The 23,704-nt window shown below is 36.9% G+C and overlaps 1 non-coding gene across 1 annotated transcript; it reads left to right on the top strand.

Annotated features, from left to right (window-relative positions):
- The first annotated feature begins 23,425 nt into the window (after positions 1-23,425).
- On the top strand, positions 23,426-23,533 carry LOC111754389 (U6 spliceosomal RNA). The gene has a single exon (XR_002789081.1). It is a non-coding gene; the product is annotated as a U6 spliceosomal RNA (small nuclear RNA).
- The last annotated feature ends 171 nt before the right edge of the window (positions 23,534-23,704 follow it).

Consider the following 23,704-nt stretch of genomic DNA (forward strand, 5'->3'; position numbering starts at 1 on the left):
ATTTGGGCTATTTTAAAAATACGGGTGCATAAGCCTTACATGTAGAGATTCTGCTTCTATAAGGAAGGCATCAGCCCCAAGAGCCTTCATTTTACCAAGCACTACAGCTAAATAATGACACCAGTAGTATGCAAACTACACTTTGAGAAATATTCAACTTTGCTAAGTTGTGTAACAATTTTTAAAATAAAGTTCCACACACAGGTTTTCATTTTGACAAAGGATGTGCAGTGAATTTCAACAATCTACCTCATTTGTAGTTATCTTGTTAATTGCTTTAAAAAGACTGAGTCATGCACATAGGTATATGCTTTACAGTTTGAAATGTGTTTGAGGCACAATAAACAAAGTAAGTCTGTTCAAGGGTCTCAGAATCAGCCCTCAGGTGTGCATGGTGGTTATAAATCCTCTAGGGGGAAATGAGGTGAAGGCTCAAGATGAGAATGACAGTGAGCCCATGTCTTGGTTGGAGAGCTGGTTCCTGGCAGGAGAAGGCTGCCATTTGCATAGGAGATTGCTGCCAAGAGGAGGTCACCAAATGAGATGACTCCATTCCCAGGTTCCACTTGAATAAAATTGGCATTTGTCTAGCGTTTCCTCCTTTTTAATTTCTCCCCAGCATATGCATGTATGTACACACACACACACACACACACACACACACACACACACAAAGTATAAGTTTACAAACTTGAAAAATGATCATAAACTGGACACACATATAACCTGCATCTGGATCAAGAAAGAGACCAACATCATGATCCCCAAAATCACCCAGTGCTTGTCTGCAGTCACTATTCTCCCCAAGGGTAACTGCATCCTCATTACTAAGTTTTATTGGTTTGACTTGTTTGTGAGATTTATATAAATGAAGTTACGCTACATGAGCTCTTTCTCTTTCTGAAACTAGATTTTGTAGATCATTACTTTAACTTATCACATCATGGGGAGATATGTAGAAGTGGAAAGATTTCAAAAGAAAGAAAGAAGAAAGAAAGAAAGAAAGAAAGAAAGAAAGAAAGAAAGAAAGAAAGGAAGGAAGAGGAAAAAGAATAAAGAAATTTAAAGTCAGTGTCCATTTGTGCCATTAACATTGGTTCACTTCATTTAAGTTGATCCCAGCTGAGTCTCTGGGGCCCTTATCACTGCTTATAGTAAAGTAAGAAGGATCTTAAAGGCTGCTTCCTCGTATGTGTGACTTGAGAGGCAGCATAATGAAAAGAAGATTAGTTTTGGAACCATTAAGAACTGAATTCCAACAGAATCACCTCCGCTTACCAGGCAAACTATCTTCATAAAGTCATGTAATCTCTATGGGGCTCAGCTACTTATACATCTGTGACAGGGGAATATCTCATTGGGTGGTTATAAAAATAAGATAAATAGAATCTACTTGGTGTACAATAAGTGCACTGTGTTTATTCTTTTTTTCCCTTCAGAGACTAAGCCTTGATTATCCCTCGAATTCTGTCTGAAAAACACAATCTACATAAGTATATTTTCAATCACAACTATTTGAACCATTAACAGCAAGTTTTAAATTATTTGGAAACCAGGTTGGTTATGGAAGAGAATTTAAATCTGCTGACACAAAGAGTCTTTTTCAGGACTGAGAGTCATCATCATCCATTGTATGGAAAGTTGTTGGTTTCATATCCCTCAATTTTCTACCACTTTGGCCTGCCTGTTTATTTATTAATGATTTGCACATGAAAACATTGTTATTGCAGCTTTTCGCAATAACCTTAAATTCACAAAAGCATCATTTTCCAACAAGAACACAGAGCATCCAAGGCCTGTGCTTCCTGAGACATTATCATTTTATCAATGACCGTTATGCCCATCTGCTGCAATGGCCTTTTCAGTTAGACATATACACGGTTGTGTAACAATCATGTCATTGCTGCATTTTCACCAGGATACATATTAAAATCTCTGACAGATTGCTAATGAACTGATGTTGGAATTACAGAATAGTCTGTTATCATTTGTCCATTCACAGTTTCCTCACCAGCCCATCTGTGCTCAGAACGCAGCCATCGCAGAGAGAACAGGCTGGGACAGTTTCTCCATTTACACCTTTTGCCTTGAGAGGCCTCTAGGAAAGCCTGTCCCTAATTAAAGATTTTAACAAACATATTGCCAGCTTTCCAACACTGTTATTAAACTGCTCTCTTTTGTTAAAAAAGGTGCTATTTGCCAGCAGTTTGTAAATTTAGATATTTAATATGTGTTTCTGTAGCCTTGCAAAATATTTGTGCTTTTAGAACAATTCAATTAGTGTGTTATGCATGTATCTATTTGTATGCACAATAAATACACATGGCACACATGCTAACAAAATCCTGTATTCATTCTCACAAAAACAAAGAAACATGGTATATTATGAACACACAGACTTTTCCACAAAACAAGGTATAGGGTCAGGACAATAAGGACAAAATGGTCCACCCGATATTGTAGCTCAGATGATTTGAGACAGGGCAAAACACCTTCCACGTGAGATATCTGTACAATTAAGGTACATTGACTTCCCCACTAAAATACAGTTAGTTGTGAGGACAGATGTCCCCTTATCCAAAGATTTAACTGTGCTTGTCAGTTCAGGGAGGATAGTGTTGAGGGTTGGGGGGCTGGGGCCATGCAGTCAGCAAGGGAGGTTTACACCCCTCTTTCTTTCCACCATCACATTTGGACGTTTTCATTTCCCCATTTCATCCAGCTGAGAATCACTGCACTAGAGATCTGAGGGAGTGAGAGGCCGGAGCCGACACCTTGAGCATAGAGAGGCATGTCCCCTCTAGCAAAAAGCCATGTAAGGTTTCCCAGACTAAAGTGACCCCCGCTAGCAAATACTGAAGACCTAAAGCCACTACCATTGAGTCAGGAATGATATCTCCAAAGGGTTCTTCACCTTGGGAATCAGAAACTGGTCTAGATGACTGTGACCCTGAGGAATTGTGAAATGCACCTTCCAGTGTGGAAGCTTTGTGGCCACTCATTGCTCGGATATTTTAATATAGACTCTGATACTTTGTTTTAATCCTTGAATTAAAGTCTGGCCAGAAAGTCTGAGGGAGATTCCACAAATCATATGGCAAAATGCTTGTCCTGAAAAATTTGCACATTAGATAGCTGATAAAACCTCCATCAAAACCATGTACTCTACCTAACATCTTGAAGTGCCATTGCCAGTGCCAGTAGCCACACTATTGGCACAGTTGCAGTGGAGTTTGGAGGCCAGAGACATTGCTTCAGAAGAGAAGGAGTTAGGAAGGTCTGCCAGAGGAGGCGGAGCCAATACTAAATTGTTAAAATATATGATGATATTGTTATCTTAGAGTAATTGTTCAGGTTACAAGATTTAAGCATGAAAAAACTGATCAAACAAACAATGAAGGCACAAACTGTTCTTTTGGATGAACTAACAGATTAGTAGTATAGCTATCTAATCTTGTATGTACACACACACACACACACACACACACACACACACACATATATATATATATATATGTATCTACATTTATAATCTTTTCCCTTCTTTCTTCTCTCCTTTCCTCATCCCAGTTTTCTTCCGTTTGAGCATTTTCTTTCATTTCTGTGGATTTTTAAAAAATTCTTTTTCATTTCTGTCCTTTTTTCTGTTTTGCATTTTAAAGTAAAAAAGAACAGTGAGCTGAAAAACATACATACGTGCATGATGAGAGGTAAGAAGTGGATAATGAGATCTGAGAAAACACAGGAAGAAATAAAAACTGTTTGGGGGACCTTAAATAGGCTGCCTCAGCCAGAGCAAAGTTTGTGATAGACATTGGGAAAACAAGGCTTCAAGGGTTAAAACTAAAGATCTGTACTGGTGTTGTTGTTGTTCAAGTAGTTACTTTAATTTGCTCCTTTTTGAATAGACATTATGTTTTAGAGAAGTTTTATGCTCACGGCAAAATTAAGTAGAGAGTAGGGTTCTCGTATGTCCCTGTCCTCACACACAGGGACATCAGTATCTCTCACCAGTGTGGCACATATGTTATAACTGGTGAAACTACACTGACACATCTTTGATCCATAGTTTACACTAATGCTTATGCTTGCTGTTGTACATTCCGTGGGTTTTGACAAAAGTATAAGGACACGTATCCACAGTTACAGTATCACACAGAAGGGTTTCACTGCCCTAAAAACTCTCTGTGCTTTCCCTAGTCATACTTTTCTCCCGCCAACCCCTGGCAGGAAGCCACTACTCACTTCATTATATCTGAAGTTCTATCTTTCCCAAAACATCGTTTAGTTGAAATTACAAAGCAGGTGGCCCTTTCAGATTGGCATCTTTCAGTTATACACATTTAAGTTGCCTCTATGCCATTTCCTGGCTTGATACTTCATTTCTTTTTAATGCTAGGTAATACTCCATTGTCTGAATGTACCAGTTTGTTTAACCATTCTCTTACTCAAAGTCAACGTGCTCTTCCAAGTTTTAGCCACTATAAACGTGTGTGACTGTTTGCATGAACATAATTTTTCAACTCTTTTAAGTAAACACAAGGAGCACAGTTGCTAGATATTACTGAAAATGTATGTTTAATTCTGTAAAAGGCCAACAAGTAAACAACCAAACAACCCCCCAGGTGGCTTCCCATTTTGCATCTCCCTAACCTGCGATAAATGAGTGTCTGTTGCTCCACATCCTTGTCAGCATTTGGGGTTGTCAATGTTTCAAATCATGGTCACTGTAATAGGAGCTGTGTAGCTCCACATTGTTTGAATTTGCATTTCTTCAGTGAATGGTGATGTGAAGTATATTTTCATATACATACTTGGCACCTGTACATCTTCTTGAACAAGTGTGTCTGTTCAGGTATTTTGTCCATTTTTTAATTGAGTTAAACATTTTCTCATGGCTGAGTTTTTTTGTGGGGGTAAGGTGGGTTTTTTTTTTTAATTTTTGTTTTGTGGTACTGAGGATTGAACCCAAGGCCTCTGGAGTGGGCTGTATCTCCAGGCTTTTTAAAGTTATTTTTTGCTTTGAGACAGGCTCTCACAAGTTGCCCATGTTGGTCTTGAACTTGTGATATTCCCTCTTCATCCTCCTAGTGTGCTGGAATTTCAGGGATGTGTTACCACAATAAGCTTCACTGTTGAACAAGAATTCTTTGTATTTTGGACAACAGTCCTTTACCAGATAATTCAAATTGCACCCATTTACCTATAAAGTTCTCACATTCATTCTTTTTTATAGCAGAGTAGTACTCCATTGTATAAAAATACATTTTTTTTATCCATTCCTCAGTTGATGGGCATTTGGGTTGTTTCCAAGATTTATCTATAACAAATTGTGATGCTATAAGCATAGGTGCACATATATTGTCATAGTATGTTTTCAGTTCTTCAGGGAAATACTGAGAAGAGGAGTAGATGGGTCAACTGAGACCTCTAATGCTAGTTTTTTGAGGAATCTCCACACTAATTTCTACAGTGGTTGCACCAGTATACACTCTCATCAACAGTGAAGAAGGATTCCTTTTTCCCCACATCCCCTCAAACATTTGTTATTGGTTGATCTCCTCATGAAAGCCATTCTTTCTGGGGTGAGATGGAATCTCAGTGTTGCTTTAATTTGCATTTCTCAAATGACCAATGATGTTCAACATTTTTTCATACATTTATTTGCTATTTTTATCTCTTCACCTGAGAAGTGTGTACTTATCTCAGATGCCCGTTTTTGGCTTTTTTTTTTTTTTAATCGGTACCATGGATTGAACTCATGACCGCCTGCTTGCAAGGCAGGTGCTTATTCCGCTGAGCTAAATCCCCAGCCCCAAGATGCCCATTTTTGGATTGGGTCTTTGAATTTGGAAGGGTCTGATTTTTTTCAATTCCTTATATGTTCTAAATAAAAGTCCTTTGAGGGACAGTTGGCTATTTTTCACTCTGTTGATTATTTCTTTTGATATACAAAAGTTTAATAAGATTTCTCAGTTGTTGATTCTTTGAAGCATTTCCTGTACAGTTTGAGTTTAGATCATTGAAGTCTCTTCCCACCCGTAGGTCTTCAACATTTCTACCTACTTTGTTTTCCAGTAGATTTAGTGTTTGTTTTAATATTCAGATCTTTGATTCACTTTAACTTTAGTTTATTGTGCATGGTAACCTAGACAATGTGTCTGGTTTTAGTCTTTGACATGTAGAGAGTCTATTTTTCTAGCACCATTTATTAAAGAGGCTGTCTTCTCTCCAGCGAACATATTTAGCTTCTTAGTCAAAGATAAAGTAGCTGAGTGTCTTTGTAGTTGTGTTTGCATTTTCTATTCTGTTCCACTGGTCCTCAGGTCTGCTTTTCTGGCAGGATCATGCTGATTTTATTAGAGTAGTTTTGTAGTATAATTTCAAGTCAGGGATTGTGATGCCTCATGCCTTTTCTTTGTTGCCCAGAATTACTTTTGTAATTTTAGGACTCTTCTGCTTCCAAATGAACTTTATGAAAGTTTTATCTAGGTTCCATGAAGTATGCAAATGATATTTGGATCAGGTTTGCATTAAATCTATATAACAATGTTGGGAGTATGACCATTTTCTCTATATTGGTTCTTCCTATCCAGGAGGAAGGAATACCTTTCCATTTTTTGATATCCTCTTCAATTCCATTTTTCATAGTACTGTAATTTTCAATGTATAGATCTTTTACTTCTTTTATTAAATTGATTCCTAAGTATTTCATTATTTTAATGCTATTGTGAAGGGTGTGGTTTCCCTAATTTCTCTCTCAGTGAGTTTGTTGTTTGTGTACAAGAATGCTTTTGACTTTAGAGTGTTGGTTTTGTATCCAACAACACTACTGCATTTGGTTATAAATCTGGAACTCTTTTGGTGGAGCTTTTGGGATCTTCTATGTAGTGTCATGTCATCTGTGAATAATGAAAATTTAACTTCTTCCTTTCCTATCATTATTCCTTTCTTTTTCTTTTTTTCACTTGCTTGCCTGCAATTCACCTCTTTTCCTTTTTATTTAGAGGAAAAAATCAAAACAGAAAAAAAGGATAGAAACAATACAGAATTTCAAAAAAATAACATTAAGAAACCACTAGTTGATGCATTACATATTGTTATCTTAGAGGTAGTTGTTCAAGTTATAAAATCAAAGCACAAAAAGTGGATAGATGGGGCTGGGGATTTAGCTCAGCAGCATAAGCACCTGCCTTGCAAGTGTGTGGTCATGAGTTCGATCCCTGGTACCGATAAAAAAAGAAAAAGACCAAAAAAAAAAGTGGATAGACAATCAAACAATGACAGTACAAACTATTCTGTTTGATGAGCTAACAAAAACTTAGTAGTATGTTTTCTCTCTTGTCCACTACCACCACTCCTATTCAATATGGTGCTGAAAACACTAGCCAGAGCAATCAGACAAGAGAGAGAAATTATTCCTTCTATTATTAAGAAATTCCTATTATTATTAAGGAATAATTTTTCTCTCTTGTCTTATTGCTCTGGCTAGTGTTTCCAGCACTATGTTGAATAGGAGTGGTGATAATGGACGTCCTTGTCTTGTTCTTGATTTTAGAGTAAAAGCTTTCCAGTTTTGTCCATTTAGTGTGAAGTTGGCTGTTAGTCTGTCATAGATGGCTTTTATCAGATTGAGGTAAAGACCATCTATTCCAATTTTTCTATAGGGTTTTGTGTCATGAATAAGTGTTGGACTTTGTTAAAAGCTTTTTCTGCATCTATTGAGATGATTGTGTGATTTTTGTCTTTGGTTTTGTTGATATGGTGTATTACATTTATTGATTGTATTAAATTTATTGAGCCATCTGTGCATTCCTGGATGAATCCCACTTGGTCAAGGTGTATAATTTTCTTGATTTGCTGCATTATGTTTGCTAGTATCTTACTGAGGATTTTTTGCATCTATGTTCATTAAGGGAATTGGCCTGTAGTTCTCTCTTTCTTTCTTTTTTTGGGAGGCAGGTGGGTCTTTCACTAGTTTTGCTAAGAGAGTAATACTTGCCTCCATGAATGAGTTAGAGAATGTTGTTTCCCTTTCAATTTCATTAAAGAGTTGAAGGAGTATTGGCATTAAATCTTCTCTAAATTTCTTACAGAATTTAGTAGTGAATCCGTCAGGACCTGAACTTTTCTTTGTTGGTAAGTTTTTAATTGCATTTTCACTCTCATTCACTGATATTGGGTTATTCAGAATTTTTGTATCTTCTTGATTCAGCTTTGATAATTCATACATATATAGCAATCTGTCCATTTCATCTGTGTTGTTCATCCTATGAGAGTCTAAATTTTTGAAGTAGGTATTGAAGATCTTCTGAATTTCCACAGGATCTAAAGTGACTTCACCTTGTTAATTCTTCATTGCATGAATTTGAGTCTTTTCTTTCTTTTTTTATATGGTTTGCAAGGAGTTTATCAAATTTATTAATTATTTTGAAGAACCAATTTTTCAATTCATTAATTTTTTGTATTGCTTTCTTAGTCTGCATTACATTAATTTCTTCTCTGATCTTTATAATTTCCTCCTTGTACAGCTTTGGGCTTATCTTTCTCTAGAAGCTTGAGATATAACATTAGGTTGTTTATTGTATTTGTTCTGTTTTCCTGATGTGAAAATTCACCACTATAAATTTCCCTATTAGGAATATTTTCATTATGCCCTGTAAGTTCCAGTATGGTGTATCTGCATTCTCATTTAGTTGAAGAAATTGTTTAGTTTCTTCTTTAATTTAATATTTAATCCATTGGTTATTCAGGAGGCTGTTATTTAATTTTCATGTGTTTATGGAATTTTTGCACTTTCTTTAGTTATTAATTTCCAACTTTGTTGTACTATGATCAGATAATATGTATGGGATAATTTGAATTCCTTTGTATTTACTTAAGCATGTTCTGTGGGCTAATATATGGTCTTCTTTAGAGAACGACTCATGTGCAGCTGAGAAGAATGTGTATTCTAATGTGGTTAGATGAAACATTCTGAAAACATCTACTAGGTCCATATGTTCACAGGTGTTTCGGTTCTGATATTTCTTTGCTGATTTTTTTGTTTAATTGATCTATCTCTTTGTAACAATGGAGTATTAAGGTCTCCCATAACAAATATGTTGTTAAGTATTTGATTTTTCATGTCTATTAATAGTTGTCTTATATACTTCCATGCTCCCATATTTGGTGCTTGCATATTTATGATTGCTATCTCTTTCTCTTGAATTTTTCCCCTAACAACTATGTAGTGACTTTCTATACCTCCTTTGATCATTTTTGGTTTAAAGTTCATATTGTCTGCAAACAGAACAGCTACCCCAGATTTTTTTCTGGGTTTCTGCTACATGGAAGATTGTTTTTCATCCTTTGACTTTCAGTCCATAAATTTCTTTTTGAGTTAAATGTGTTTCTTGTAGAAATCACATTGTTGGATTTTTTTCTTGATCCATCCTGCCAGTCTATTTCTTTTGGTTGATGAATTGAGAGCATTTACATTGATGGTTATAACATATGTATTGGCATATCTTTGTCATGATATTTTCCTGCTGGTGGCTCCCTGCTTTACCCTCTCTGTTTAATTGGTTGCTCTACTTGGTGTTTCTTTCTGTTGTTGTTCTTAGAATTGTGATCATTTTTTTTTCTCTGCCTAGAATATCTTTCAGTACTCTTTAAAGGTTTGGTTTGGTGGACATGAATTCCTTCAGTTGTTCTTTGGCATGAAAGTATCTTATTTCTCCATTAACTTTGAAAGATAGTTTTTCAGGGTACCTCAATCTGATTGGAAGTTGTGTTAGGACTTGAAATACTTCATTCCAAGCTCCTCTTGACTTGATGGTTTATGTTGAGAAGTCTGTGATGATTCTGATGGGCTTTCCTTTATAGGTGATCTGTTTCTTTTAAAGTTTCTAATATTTTGTTCTTTTGCTAAATTTCTGGAATCTTGGTTATTATATAACTTGGTATAGTTTTACTTTGGTTATGGCTATTTAGAATTCTATATACTTCAGGTATTGTATGTCAAATTCCTTTTTTAAATTATTATTTTAAAGAGAATAAAACCAAGCAAAATAAAACAGAATAAAGCCAATCAAAAAAAAAAAAAGCAGTGTGCATGACACAGGACTTCAAAACAATAGGAAATCAACAATGGTTACCATAATGTCTCTTGTTGTCTTCAAAATAGCTGCAGATGCTTTCAAACATAGTAAAAATCAGACAGAACAGAATAGAACCAATAAAAACAAAACAATGAATGCAGTAAAGGACTTCAAAACAAGGTAAGAGTAAATCCAAAATGGCTACCATAATATATCTTGTTATCAGGGCCAGGGATTTAGCTCAGCTGCATAAGTGCCTGCCAGCAAGCATGAGGTCATGAGTTCGAACTCCAGTACCCCCCCAAAAAATCTATCTATTTATACATCTATCTATCTATCTATATATATATAGAGAGAGAGACATATATATATCTTGTTACCTTTGAAATAGCCGTCATGCCATAGGATATAATAAAACTAAACGAAACCAAACAAAACAGAACAAAATCCAACCCAACAAAACAATGAAAATGATATAGGACTTCAAAATGAAAGGACAGAGAATTAGCAATGGCTATTACCTTCAAAAGGAGATCCCAATAGATGCTACATTGCATATTGTCATCCTCTGAATAGATGATCAGACTACCAGCTTTAAACCTGCAAAGTCAGTGAAACATTAAACTCTATAAGCATTAAATTGTATTTTGCCTCAGTACCTATAATTGCAGCCTGTGTTTCTCTGGATCAGCTGGTCACTTACAGCAGAGTGGAGAGGTAGGTTAGCTCTTCCTGTTTTCCAGCCTGTGTGCCAGAAGGGGCTGGCTCTCCTCTCTACAACAGCCTACACATGATGCTGATATGGTAGGGCTTGCTTCTTGGTGACTTCTTATTTTCTTTCTATTTGTATATCTAATTTTTTAACCACATTTGGGAAATCTTCTGCCATTATTTCTGTGAAGAGTTTTTTTAATAGCATTTGCAACTTCATTGACCCCAGTCAACTTATGTTGTTCTTTTTTGTTTCATCTTGCAGCTGTTGGATTTATTTTTAATGGTCTTTTGCTATTTTTAAAATATATTCCTTTGTATGATCACTAGTTGCAATTCTATCTTCAAGATCTGATATTCTATCTTTTCTTTTTTTCAATGTGTTGCATATACTTTCAATGGAGATTTTAGTCTGTTAGATTTTTGTTTGGATCTGTTTCATGGATTACATGTCTTTCCTATTTTGGGAATTTTTTTCATCATTATTCTGAGCTCGTTTTTTTAAGCTTTGTCTTCTCTAATATCTTTGTTTTTTGCATCATTGCTTTTTGTACCTGAGAGATTATTTTCTCTGTATCTTTTTCCACTTTTTTTCACTTGTGCTCCTATCATTTCAGAAAGTTCCAGTGTTTGACTTTCAGTCTCATCTATCTCATTGTTTTCCAGCTTGTCCTGGGTGGTGGTCTGGGACTGCATTTTGTTTCTGCATCTTATTATTTTCTATTTTCTACTTTCTATTTTCATTTTATCTAGTTTTCTGTGTTGATACTTGCCAGATAGCTTTATCATTAGTAGTGAGGTTTACCTAGGAAATGTCTGTTCTTCAGGGATGTTCTCTAGATATAGATGGTTCATAGCTATCTCAAGAATCTCCTTTCCCAATTCACAAAGGATGCAGTTATCATCTGCTCAGTACCCAGTCCTTTGCTACTGGACTGTATGATGATTATGACCCTATATAATCACAGAGTTTTATCATATAAGGGAGAAAACCTGACTATACCATATATGACATCCTGCCTAAAGTAGTGCAGTTAGTAATAGTAAGTTTCAAGTAGAGCTTTAGTACTGACTATGATAATCATTAACCCACTATCTCTAACCATAGGAGCAAACTCTAAAGTTATATAACAAAATCAGTCATATACCATGTTCTTATATGCAGTGATTTCCCTCTTAGTAGGGTGATTTTAGTCTGCTTTGGGGATTGGCGGATGTTTAAGATGAGTAGGGACAGGATAAAGTGATGAATGAGGTCAAATGTAGTAGAATCAAGGCTGGAGGTCAAAAGATGATCACCAGGTTTTGGGAATCTGGAGGACACTGGAGGGAAAGAATGAAATAGAATGTGAAGCAGTAATCAGACAGGGAAGAGAAACTACTGATTTGAAGGTTTAAATTCAAGAAGTAGTTGAAAGAGAGAAAATATATCAGTAAAAAAAGACAAAGAAACCTAGGCAGTGAAAAAAAGAAAGAAAAAAATGAAAAAGAAAATAAGAAAAAAGAAAAAAAGAGGAGACTAAGGAAAAAAAAGCAGATAAAAAAAAACTTACAAAAATAACCATGAAATACAAAACAAAGCAAGACAACGTCCAACTAGACAGGAAATGGACGGACAAACAAAGGCAAATAAAAATAGTGAACTACCTCTGATGATTACAGTTCTGTGGCAGTGTCCATGTCAGACCCCAGAAATGAGCTGTGTACTCTAGCTAAGCTTGCCATGGAAATTTTGCTGGGTATGGAACTGATCTTGGCCTCTGGATGTAGGGGCTGGGACTGGTCTGTTGGGAGAGTTCTCCAGAACCCAACTGCTGGCTCCTTGCGGCTGCTTCCCATTGCTGGTCTCACTGATTACTCCACCCCCCAAAGGCATGTGGTACACCCACACCCTGGCCAGCTGTCCTGCATCTCAGGGTTTAGGTGGGTCCACTTGTGTACTCCCGGGTATCAGGACTACTGTTGATATTTTTCTGATTTGGTCTTGAGATCTCTCTCCAGAATAGCCATAAACCAAGACAGCTACTGCCTAGGAGAGGCTTTTTTTTTTTTTTTTTTTTTTTTTTTAGGAGCAGCCTTTTATCAGGAAAAAAGTTAAGTTGCAGGATGTGTGTGTGTGTGTGTGTGTGTGTGTGTACGTGCACATACATGCTTGCATGTGCACACATGAGGAAATGAAATCAAAATGCACAAAGCAAAAGATATTTATTATTATTTACATGTCCCAGAGAGATTAGGATTAAATAGATAAATGGGGGAGGGGGAGAGAGATACAAAGAGAAAATTGCTTGAAATCAAATTCATAATTTTTCCCATACTAGGTAGGCAATTAGTACTGAGCACAGTCCTGTAATCCTGTTTGTACATCACAGGATTTGATTTGCTAGTATTTTGTTGAGAATTTTTGCATCTATTTTCATGACATACATCAGTCTGTAGTTTTCTTTTCTTGTAATATCTCTGTTTAGTTTTGGTAATAGGGTGATGGTGGTCTATAGAATGAATTAGAAGTATTCTTACTTCTGTCTCTGAAAGAAATTATACAGAGATTTGCTATAATTTATTCGCCACATGTGTAGTAGAATTTACTAGTGGACCCATCCAGGCCTTGTGATTTCGCTTTATAAAAGTTTTTAATTATTATTTAAATTTCTTTAATAGACATGGGCCTACTCAGATTGTGTCCTTGTGTGTGTTCAAAGTTTGTGGGTTTAGTGTTATCCATAGTATCCTTTTATTATCTTCCTAATGTTCATGAGTTCATCAGTGAGTCCCTCTTTCATTTATTTTTTTCTTCTCTCTCATTTTTCTTTTTTTGCCACAAAGTCTCTGTCTGTCTGTCTGTCTGTCTGTCTGTCTCTCTCTCTCTCTAATTCAGGCTGGCCTCAAGGTCACTCTGGTCTCTCTATGTAATTCAGGCTGGGGTAACTCAGGTTGGTTTCAAACTCACTATATAATTCAGGCTGGCCTCGAACTCCTGTAATCCTCCTGCCTCAGTCTCTGGCGTGCTAGGATCACAGGTGTGCACCACCACTCCTGGATGTGCCTTCTTTCATTTTGCATATTCATAATTTTAGTCCTGTCTTTTTCTCAAAAAAAGAGATAATGAGATAAGATTGTAGATGTAGCTCAATGGTAAAGTATTTACCTATTATGTGCAAGGCAGTGGGTTCAACCAACAGTACCATAAACAAATTATAAAATAAAAAAACAAAGTATATCAACCATATTAATCTTTTCAAAGGATCCATTTTTTATTTCATTGATTTTCTCTTTTGAGAATCTGTATTTTATTGATTTCTGTTCTGACTTTTACTGTTGTTTTTCTGCTTCTTGTGTTGGATTTAGTTTTCTCTTCCATTTTTCCAAAGCAAATGTTTAAATTATTCATTTTAGATCTTTCTCATTTTTAATATCTGCATTTAATGCTATGAATATTCCTCTAAGGAGAATTTTTATTGCATATTACAAATTTTGGTGAGTTGTATTCTTTTTTGATGTAATTTCTTTATTTGATTAAAATATTTTAAAGTATGGGATTTCTCACCTTCTATAATCATGTGCACCAATTACCCTTTTAAGTCCTTTATCTTACTGATTCTGTATCTCTGTAGAGAACTTAAACTAATAGAGGTAGGTTGGTTGCTGTCTTAAGTTACTTTATGCTTATCGCTGAGACAAAATACCTGAAGCCCAAAGTTGAGAAAGGAAAGGTTTATTTCTTACAGTTTTTGGAGGTTTCAGTCCACACTCAATTGGCTACAAGACAGGCAGGCATGGCTGGGCTGCAGTTCATGGCAGCCGGCAACAGCAAACTGGAACCAGCAAAGAGAAAGACACACCTTCTTCCTGCCATTACATTACATCCTGGCTCCACCCCTATGTGGGTGGAGCACTAACACCATCAATCCAAGCACTAGACAATGAACTATCACAAATGAACAATGCAAACTCATGAGTCCTGGGGGACACAAACACAAACCATGACAGTTGCCTACTTTGTAGCCTAGGTTTTAATAGAAAGATGATTAGAATAATGATATAAGGGATTTTGGAGCCTAGGCACTTTCTTAATTCTTCTCTCTTGGCAAGAATCACAAGTCGGGTTGGCTGCTTACAAGCTGATTGCAGATGACAGAGGCTTGACCACTCAGATGACTTGGATTTCATTAGTGGGTCTTTAGTCCTCCAATAGTTAGGCCAGATGTTTTTTCTTTTTGCTGTTAGGAGAAGACAAAAGTACAAACACAATGTATAAGTAATTCTTTAAGCTTCTGTTGGTAATTTATTTGTTATAATCTCATCAGCCAAAGCAAGTCACCATGACTGAGCTCAGAATCAAAGAAGGGAAATGCATTATACTTCTAATGAGGAAATTACAAAATTGCAAGGCAAAGGGCAAGAGCACAGGAAAGGACAAAAACTTAGGGACATAAATGCAATAGGTCCCAGCTCCCCTAGCAGTGTGACTATGAACAAGGTACTTAAAATTTGTCATTAAAAAGTATCTAGGTTTTATCATACTGTTTTTATCAAATGAAATGACCTAGGTGTGTTAGTTAAGATTCCTGTCACTGAGACACAATATCTGGCACCCACAATTTAAAGGATGGTTTCAGGACATTGCCAGTGGGTTCCAGGTCAGAAACATACAACCATGAGGTTATAGCAGAGCAAAATTGCTTAGTTCATAGCAGCCAAGAAATATAGGAGGGGAACAGTGCTGGAGAGCAGTAGATTCAGGGCCATATGTCATACCCAAAGTCACCCTCCAAGACCCACTCAGACACAGGAGGAAGTGTGCTTTTTTAAGCTACTAGGTGTTTCTCAATCCAATAAACTGACAACTTAGGATCAACAACCACAATATATAAATTGCTTAGCATAGTGCCCAGCCCACACGGTAACTATAAGGGTCTATGTTGGCTGCATTGCAGTGACAGAAAAATGAGTTGAAATGAATATAGGATTTGGTAATGTAGGATGGTGTGGGTCTGGAAATGAAAAGGTCTAGCCATATTTCAGAGGAACAAGGATGAATCTTTAGGAATTAGATGCTAATAGGCATAGGTAATTGGAATGGTGGTGGTGCCATTGATGGAAGCAGAAGACCAGGAAGGTCACTAGTTTAGGTACAGATGACAAGATGTCCTCTCTGTCTGCATTTCTAGCTAGTCTCTACTAGTTTTATGTAAGGCATGAGAGAGACAATAGTGTTTAATGACTTTTCCCAGTATGGATCAAAATAAGTTACTTAATAATCAGCCAAACTGGAGTTTTTCATTTGAAAAATCTGCTTTTGTTTACCATTTCTCCTGTATTAGCGATGAACCTTCTGATGAAAATGTGGAGGGAAGAGTCCCTATTACCTTGATTTCCAGGAGAGACATCCATCCAGACCCTATGACACACGGTGAAGAGATGATTACTCTTACAATGACAATAGATTCTGAATGACAAGGTGCCAGAGGTCAGGAATTTTAACCCATCTCATGGGTTCAATTTTTACATAAACTTTCAGTCCAACAGGTGTTCTGTAGCATTAAAATAATGTCAAGATACAACTCCATGGCCCATTAGTTTAAGCAATTGCTAGCCAAACAAAATAGCAATTTTATTATGTACAATGATTTAGTGCAGTGAGACCAGGATAAATAATGAAGGCATTTGTTTATGCCTACTTACAACATTCCTTGTAGGCAAAAAGGGGAAGAAAACATCATTCTAAACCTGCAAAGACAGCAGTGCAGGCTCATCAAAAATATGCATTTGCTTTTGTAGTCAAAGAGTGTGAGTTTGCTCTGTTTCACCTCCTGGCCTGGGTTCCTCTGATGTCCATGTAATTTAAATGAGAAAGACGTTTTAAGGAGTCATCACATTTCAAAGAATTGACCTTTTTTGGATGTTGAAAGAATCCCCAGTGTTTGGGTTTACTCTTGGGTGAGATGGTGTCAGAGTTCTTGAGACACCATCTAGAGAAAAAGACCTTGGAAACTCTAAACAGAAGTTGTTTACCTTGTTTTTTGCTTGTTGTGCAAATGGGCCTCAGAACTGGTGAGAAAACAAGCACATTTCAAGCTCAGTCTAAGTCAAAATTCACCACTCTTATCAAAACCTAACAAGAGCTTTTTCTTCATTCTGGGAGTGGCCCGACTTCCATCATAAACTTTGTAGTTGTGACACTACCCATAGCATCTTCCAACCTGACCCCACACTGATTTGGCTCAGCTTCAAGTGCCACTGGGTCAGGGCCTTTATTCCCTGTTATTTTCCCCAAGAGACTGTTTCCTTTTTGAGTCCCTCCATTTACATTTTGCCCCCTAGGAAGTAATTCCTGGTCTTGCTGAGATCAGAACCAAGCTGGCAACTATGCTGGTCACAGTACTATACTTCAAAGTCAAACACTTTCCAGCCTGTCCTGAACCTCACCTCTCTTTATCCGTCCTAGAGTCACTGCTTCCCTAACTTGCCTGCAGACCTATTCTAAGTCAGGTCTATTGGGAAAGACCCATCAGAGTCATTCTGCAGACAATCCAATTAATGAAGACTTTTTCCACATCAGTTTCATCCTTTGATATCAGGCTTCAACTTTCAGGTATAGATTTTTCTGTACTTTCTCAGCTGTTCAACTGAAAATATTCCTTTTCCCTTTCACCTGCCAAATTAGGTTTAAAGAAAGGGTGCCTAGTTCCTGGATCCTAAGAAGGTGTTAAATATCTCTGCTGCTAGAGATCCTGCTAGAAACATTAACACCTACCTCCTGGCTCCAGAGTGGGTGTTAATGTTTCTGCTGCCAGGATATCTTTCATCCAGACCCTTTCCTCTAGCCAGTGCCAGGGCTTGGAAAAGCAAGGCAAACCAGACTGGCATCCTGACAGTGATGATCCTCAATTGGTGAGCACCAAACTGACAATCCCATTTTTTAAATCACTTCTAAAGCACTTGGAAGCAGAAGACAGTTTCAAAGACTACAAACATTAAAAAGTTCATGGAAAGCATTGCTTTGATATTAATAAATTTACATAGTATTTCTAATATACCAAAGCACATTCAGGTAAAAGTAAAAAGTAACAAATCTTTTACCAAAATTTATTTAACATATACCATATTTTACTGTAATTAAGAGGCAGGTGTTGTTATTCTCCTATAATGCAAGACTTAGATTCAAAGAAAGTATATAGTGGGAGTATGTCTTGCTGTTTGTTCTCTATCTGTTAAGTCCTTGCCCTTAACTCAGCTCCCCATTGGACTACTGGATCCGAATATTAACATGTGAGAGTGCCAGTGCCACATTCTATTTTACAGGCAAGAAATCTAGGTCATTTTGACCAAAAACAAAAAGTAAAAGACTTTGATTTGAGCCCAATACCAACTGAGTTCCATACTGTACTTACTACTGGACCACAGTGCCCAAAATCCTGAACAGTGTGTACTTTCCCCCAGCTTTCTTCACTGTTATTTTCCAGGCAACACAGATTTACAAAAGTCAATATGTCAAGCACTGAGTGAGCTCTGAATATTTTTTAAAAATAAAGAATCAGCCATAGAGCTTCCTTTCCATCAAGTTGTTTGCACCCAAGAGAAGAATAAGGTAGTTATAAAGAGTAATCCTTACCATCTCAAAAGTACCGATAGTGGCAAGTAAAATGTGAAGGGGGTTAAGATTCATCATTATCAAGGAAAATGTACACTTGTCTAAATTTGTACAGGGGACCTAATCAGTAAACTGATACCTAGGCTCTAGCATCTCACTTAAAACCCTGATTTTTTTATCTACAAAAATCCAAAGTATCTGAACACAAAAGAGAAATTTGCAAGTGGAATTTTGGTCAAACCAGCTATACCATAAGTGAGCAAATAGCTGATGAAGGAAAATTGCTATCAAAAAAGTCTAATTTAGCTCAGCGTCACAAGTGCTGCCTGGCAAGCATGAAGTTGTGAGCCCTGGTACCAAAAAAAAAAAAAAAAAAAAAGAACAAAAGAAAAGAAAGAAAAAGTCTAATTTAGAAAGTGGGGGAATAAGATGACAGAATTATCATCATTTTGCATTTCTCAATACAGGAATGGATTTAAATTCCTGGTGACTCATAAAAATACATCACCACCTCTGAGGCAATCTTGTCAAAAATCTAAACCTAAATTTAAACAAGATTTGAGATCTGACTACTGACCCACAAGAAAAACAGGAGACAGAGGACTGTATTAAATGATACTGTAAAGATGCAATTAGTAATTTCCAACATGTAGCAAGTCCATAGGACAAAAGAATGAGTTTCTATATCAAATAATTGATACACAATACAATCCAAATAGATGAAACTTCTTTGGACGCTGATTCAAATAAACCAAATGGAAGGTGTGTAGTCATTTTGAAGACTGGGACGTAATTCACATCTAAACATGCTGCTAACTCCTAGCCATTTAGTTATCTATTATATGGCTATTAAAATCTCCCATCAGGGCTGGGGATTTAGCTCAGCGGCATAAGTGCCTGCCTTGCAAGCAGGCGGTCGTGAGTTCGATCCCTGGTACCGATAAAAACGAAAAAGACAAAAAAAAAAAAAAAAAAAAAAATCTCCCATCAACCAACCAAAACTTTTAACCAACCTTTCTGCCGTTCCTTAGAAAATGAAATATATCAAGGAGAAGAAACTTGAGATAGGGCTGGGGATTTAGCTCAGTGGCATAAGCACCTGCCTTGCAAGCAGGCGGTCGTGAGTTTGATCCCCGGTACCGATAAAAAAAAAAAAATCTTGAGAGAGCCTATATGCTCATGATATTTTATAACATTGTATAAGAGTTTTTAAATTATAGTTGCATATTCACAAGCTTTTTTCAATACAGTGGATTGAACCTAGCACCTCAGGTATGCCAGTTCTATCATTGAACTATACCTCTAGCCCTTTTTAAATCTTATTTTGAGATATGGTCTTACTAAATTGCTCAAGCTAGCTTCAAATTTGCAATCATTCTGCTTCAGCCTTTGGATTAGCCATAATCAACGTTCTCTAAAAATACAAAAAAGCCTCAAACTAGTCATATACTGTGTGCTTCAGGAAAACTTACTAATTCTGAGGAAGTCATTTTTAATTATTTTTGTGGTAAGAAAAATTCCTACATGAATTCAAGAGTGTAAATTTGGATTTGCCTACAGTTTGAGTTCAGAATTTTATATATTGAATTCATTAAGAGGAGCCCACCTGTAGATCTTCAGGAACATGTCTATCTCTGTCCCTCCCACCTGTTATCCCACTGGCCAGAGCCCAAAGGACACTTACTATCATTCTCAAGTCTTGCAAATATATCCTCCTCAAAGTGTTTGATGTGAAAATCTCCCCATCTCATTTATTTCCTGATGTGTCTGATAAAGGCTCTGTTAAGGCTCAGTCTTTTAGGGAGTCCCTTCATTTTAAGGTGAAAACCCCCAGTGAATAGCAGGTGCTTGCAGGACAACAGAAGTGTAGCGCTTCACTGCAATGCACTTGGCATCCCTGAGCACTCAAGGGGGTAACCTTAATGAGCACAAAATATTCATCTCTAATAAGAACATGCTGTCATAATCACCTCCATGTGATAAATATCCTAGAGGTTTCTCTTTGTTAGGTTAATGCTTTTCCACAAGATAATTTAACCAATTCTCTAAAAATAATCACACATTTTCAGGCCCCAATATAGTGATATGTTTTTTTTAATGTTTTGAATCTTGCTTTAAACAAATCCCATCCAAATAAATGCTCCCTTTTTTTAGCTGGCACCAACGCTTGTGTTGTTCCTTATAATCAAGCTCCCAGTTGGCTAACTCCTCATCTAGCAGTATGTCTTCTGATTTCATTTGAGCAAAATTTATCATCCACAAGCAAAGACAGAAAATGTGTGAATGTCTAAAGCTTATGTAAATTAAGAGGCCATGCACACTGGTCCTAAAAATAGTAGATAATTACAGGCATTTCTTCCCCATACAATAATTATGGGCCTCCTGTCATCTTTTCTATTCTGTATAAGGTCACAGTAGTATTATACAAAATTTACAGTATATTACAAGTTAAAAACACAATAATTAACAACTGTGCATCTTCGGCACCAGTGATGAATGTTCACAGTAAAAGTTTAAAAAAAAGAGCATTATTTGTTTTATGTGGACAGTACACACTTAAATTTAATCATCAACTCCTGCTACCCAATAGGCAATATTCTCTCACTATTATAATGCTATTTGCCAAGCTTATAGTACACCCTTGGGCTGAATTCATCCTTAACAAAGAGACAGGAAGCCAAATCTCTCATCGTCATCTCAACCAGGTGCACCATATTATTTTAAATTTAATAATTCTGTTGAACATATTGAATGATAATGAGCAAGCTTAGAGAAAGTACCAAAGATTATTTTGACCATTATGATCAATGTCTAATTCAGGAGAAAAAAAAAGACTCTCACTATATAATGTGAGAGGTTTGCTGGTATGGATTTTTTCCAATCCCCTCCCCCACCACATCCCTGATCCTGTGCTTATTTATATTATTCATTGAGGTGGGAAGCTCTGGATGTTATATTTCAATGAAAAGCAAAAAGTAGTTTAATAAAAAGAGGTTTATCCTCGGCTCTTAATTATCCCTACTAATGAGAACAAAGAGGCATAGATAATACAAAATGACAACCCAGAACCATCATTTCTATTTTGCTTAAGGAAAAAGTCAGAGAGCCATATGCCTTCATTTCAACCTTTCCCAGTTCTGTCATGCTTTCAGAAGTAGTTTTGGAAGAATGAAGGTTTGGCAAGAATGGAACAGGAAATGATTGTACAGGCCCAGAATCCCCTATTGTAAAACCCATTCATGATTCCCAGGATCACTTGCTTTGCTCAGCAGTTTCATATATCTAGCAGTGAAGGCTCCTTTTCCTGTTTGTCATTCTGGAGTCCAAGACGATCGCTGTAAACAGGAACGCTCACCCTGAGGACTGTACCAAATCAAAATACCAGCAAAGCGTGGGGTGGGGGTTGGAGCATTTGGCTTTGTGAGTAAAATCAAGTGATTGTTCAGTGGTTATCTTAGCCACTTTCCTCCTGAGCAGAACAGCATAGATAGAGTTGAAATGAATGCTTAGTCAGACTTTTATTGGTTCAGATCTCATTGCTACTCTTCACTTATTCTATGACCCTAGATACAGTATTTCTGTGCCTTAGTCTCTCAGTTATAAAATGGAGGCGCTCCAGTAGTGCAATTGATTAGCGTGTGGTGCTTATATATAACACGGGAAAGCAATAGTACTGCATTAAAGAGCATATAATTAAGACATATAACCATTGTATTTAAGTGTTCCTTAACCATTGAGAATTACTGTGGCAATTATACAGAGCTTAACCCATTTAGAACTATCACTTTGGGGTTTTCTTCATGATAGTGTCAAATTCCCATCACCATGAAAATATCCTCATCTATGAGCTATTCAGTCCTTAAGAGTAATGCAAAATATGCTTTCTGGATAAGAGCATCAGATGATGGGTAAGAGCAAGTTTTGGCATCAGCTAAGTCAACAACACAGAGGTTTCTCTCTTCAGCCAGGACCTCCATCCTGGGCTTCGGCTGACCTGCCCCTGTGATTGGTTGATATCTCCCCTTCGATGTGTCTCAAGCACTGAAAATACAAATAAACTCACTCTTCTCTTCCATAAACCTACTTTTCTTACACCCCACCTCAATGAATGGTACATCGTAACAGTATCACTTTTCCCTAAATTCTAATACTCAATTAGTTGAGAGAAAGGTCTTTCCAAACATGCATCACTCCCATTTTTCATTCTTTTTCATTTGGTGAAACACATGGTTTTAGGAAAGTTGAGCCTAAGCTTCAGGAGCCGAGCTTATTGTGATTTAACTATGTCAGTCAGACTATCTCCTCTTCTTTGCCTCAATAACTGTTTCAGAAATGGGCATGAGTCTTCAGAGTGAGTGAGACTTGAGACTTGGCTGGGAATGTTTAAATGAGTTTGTACAGGAAGAAACTAGTAGCCTTGAAACTGCTTACAGGCACTTTGCAGGCACAAGAGATGTCCCTTAAAATAAAGCACATATATGACTAAAGGTAAAAAGTAGCTGAAGAGAAACCAGTCCTCAAGAGACTTAATGCAGCTTCGCCTGAACCCAGCCCTGTCTCCACATATTGCAGTTACATGAAGTGGCAATCTCTCCCTACTCTTAAGTCAGTTTCTATTACTTAAATTAATTAAAAAGCCTTTCAAATGAGTCAGTCAATAGTTCTACCTGCTCAGATATCTCTGGAATACATTCCTTTGTATCTCTTTCATCACCGCTCAAATCCAAACTACCATTATTTCCTTCCTGGACTATTACAGTAGTCTCCTAATTAGTTTTCTTGATTCTTTAGTTGTTCCCCTTTCCACTCCATCTCCACACGTAGAGTGATCTTATAGAAAAATTAAATGTGATTATTCCCCAGTCTAAAGCCCTTTAATGGTTTCCTATTAATATTAAGATAAAGTCCATAACCTAGCCGAGCCTTCTAGCACCGACTTATTTTGCCCTTTCCTTCCTGCTCATTCTTGTGCCGTGTGATCTGCCTTGGTTTTCAAACTCTACACGATTGCTTCTGCAGTTTCTTGGAAATACATCTCGTGCTCACTTCGGTAGCACGTATACTAAAATTGGAATGATACAGAGAAGATTAACATGACCCCTGTGCAAGGATGACATGCAAAATTCGTGAAGTGTTCCATATTTAAATAAAGGAAATACATCTTGCACTTTTCTGCTGTAGGTCTTTTGTGCATGCCATTGCATCTTCCTCAGATGCCCTATCCTCCAGTCAGTGGCAATATACTGCTCCCAACATCCTTTGCCTGTCTCACCCTTTGGATCTCAGTGGCATTCCTCACAGAATCGTCCAACTTTTT

The sequence above is a fragment of the Cavia porcellus genome, unplaced genomic scaffold, assembly GCF_034190915.1.
Source record: "Cavia porcellus strain 051 isolate PalLab524CR breed Dunkin Hartley unplaced genomic scaffold, mCavPor4.1 scaffold_1, whole genome shotgun sequence".
Lineage (NCBI taxonomy): Eukaryota > Metazoa > Chordata > Mammalia > Rodentia > Caviidae > Cavia > Cavia porcellus.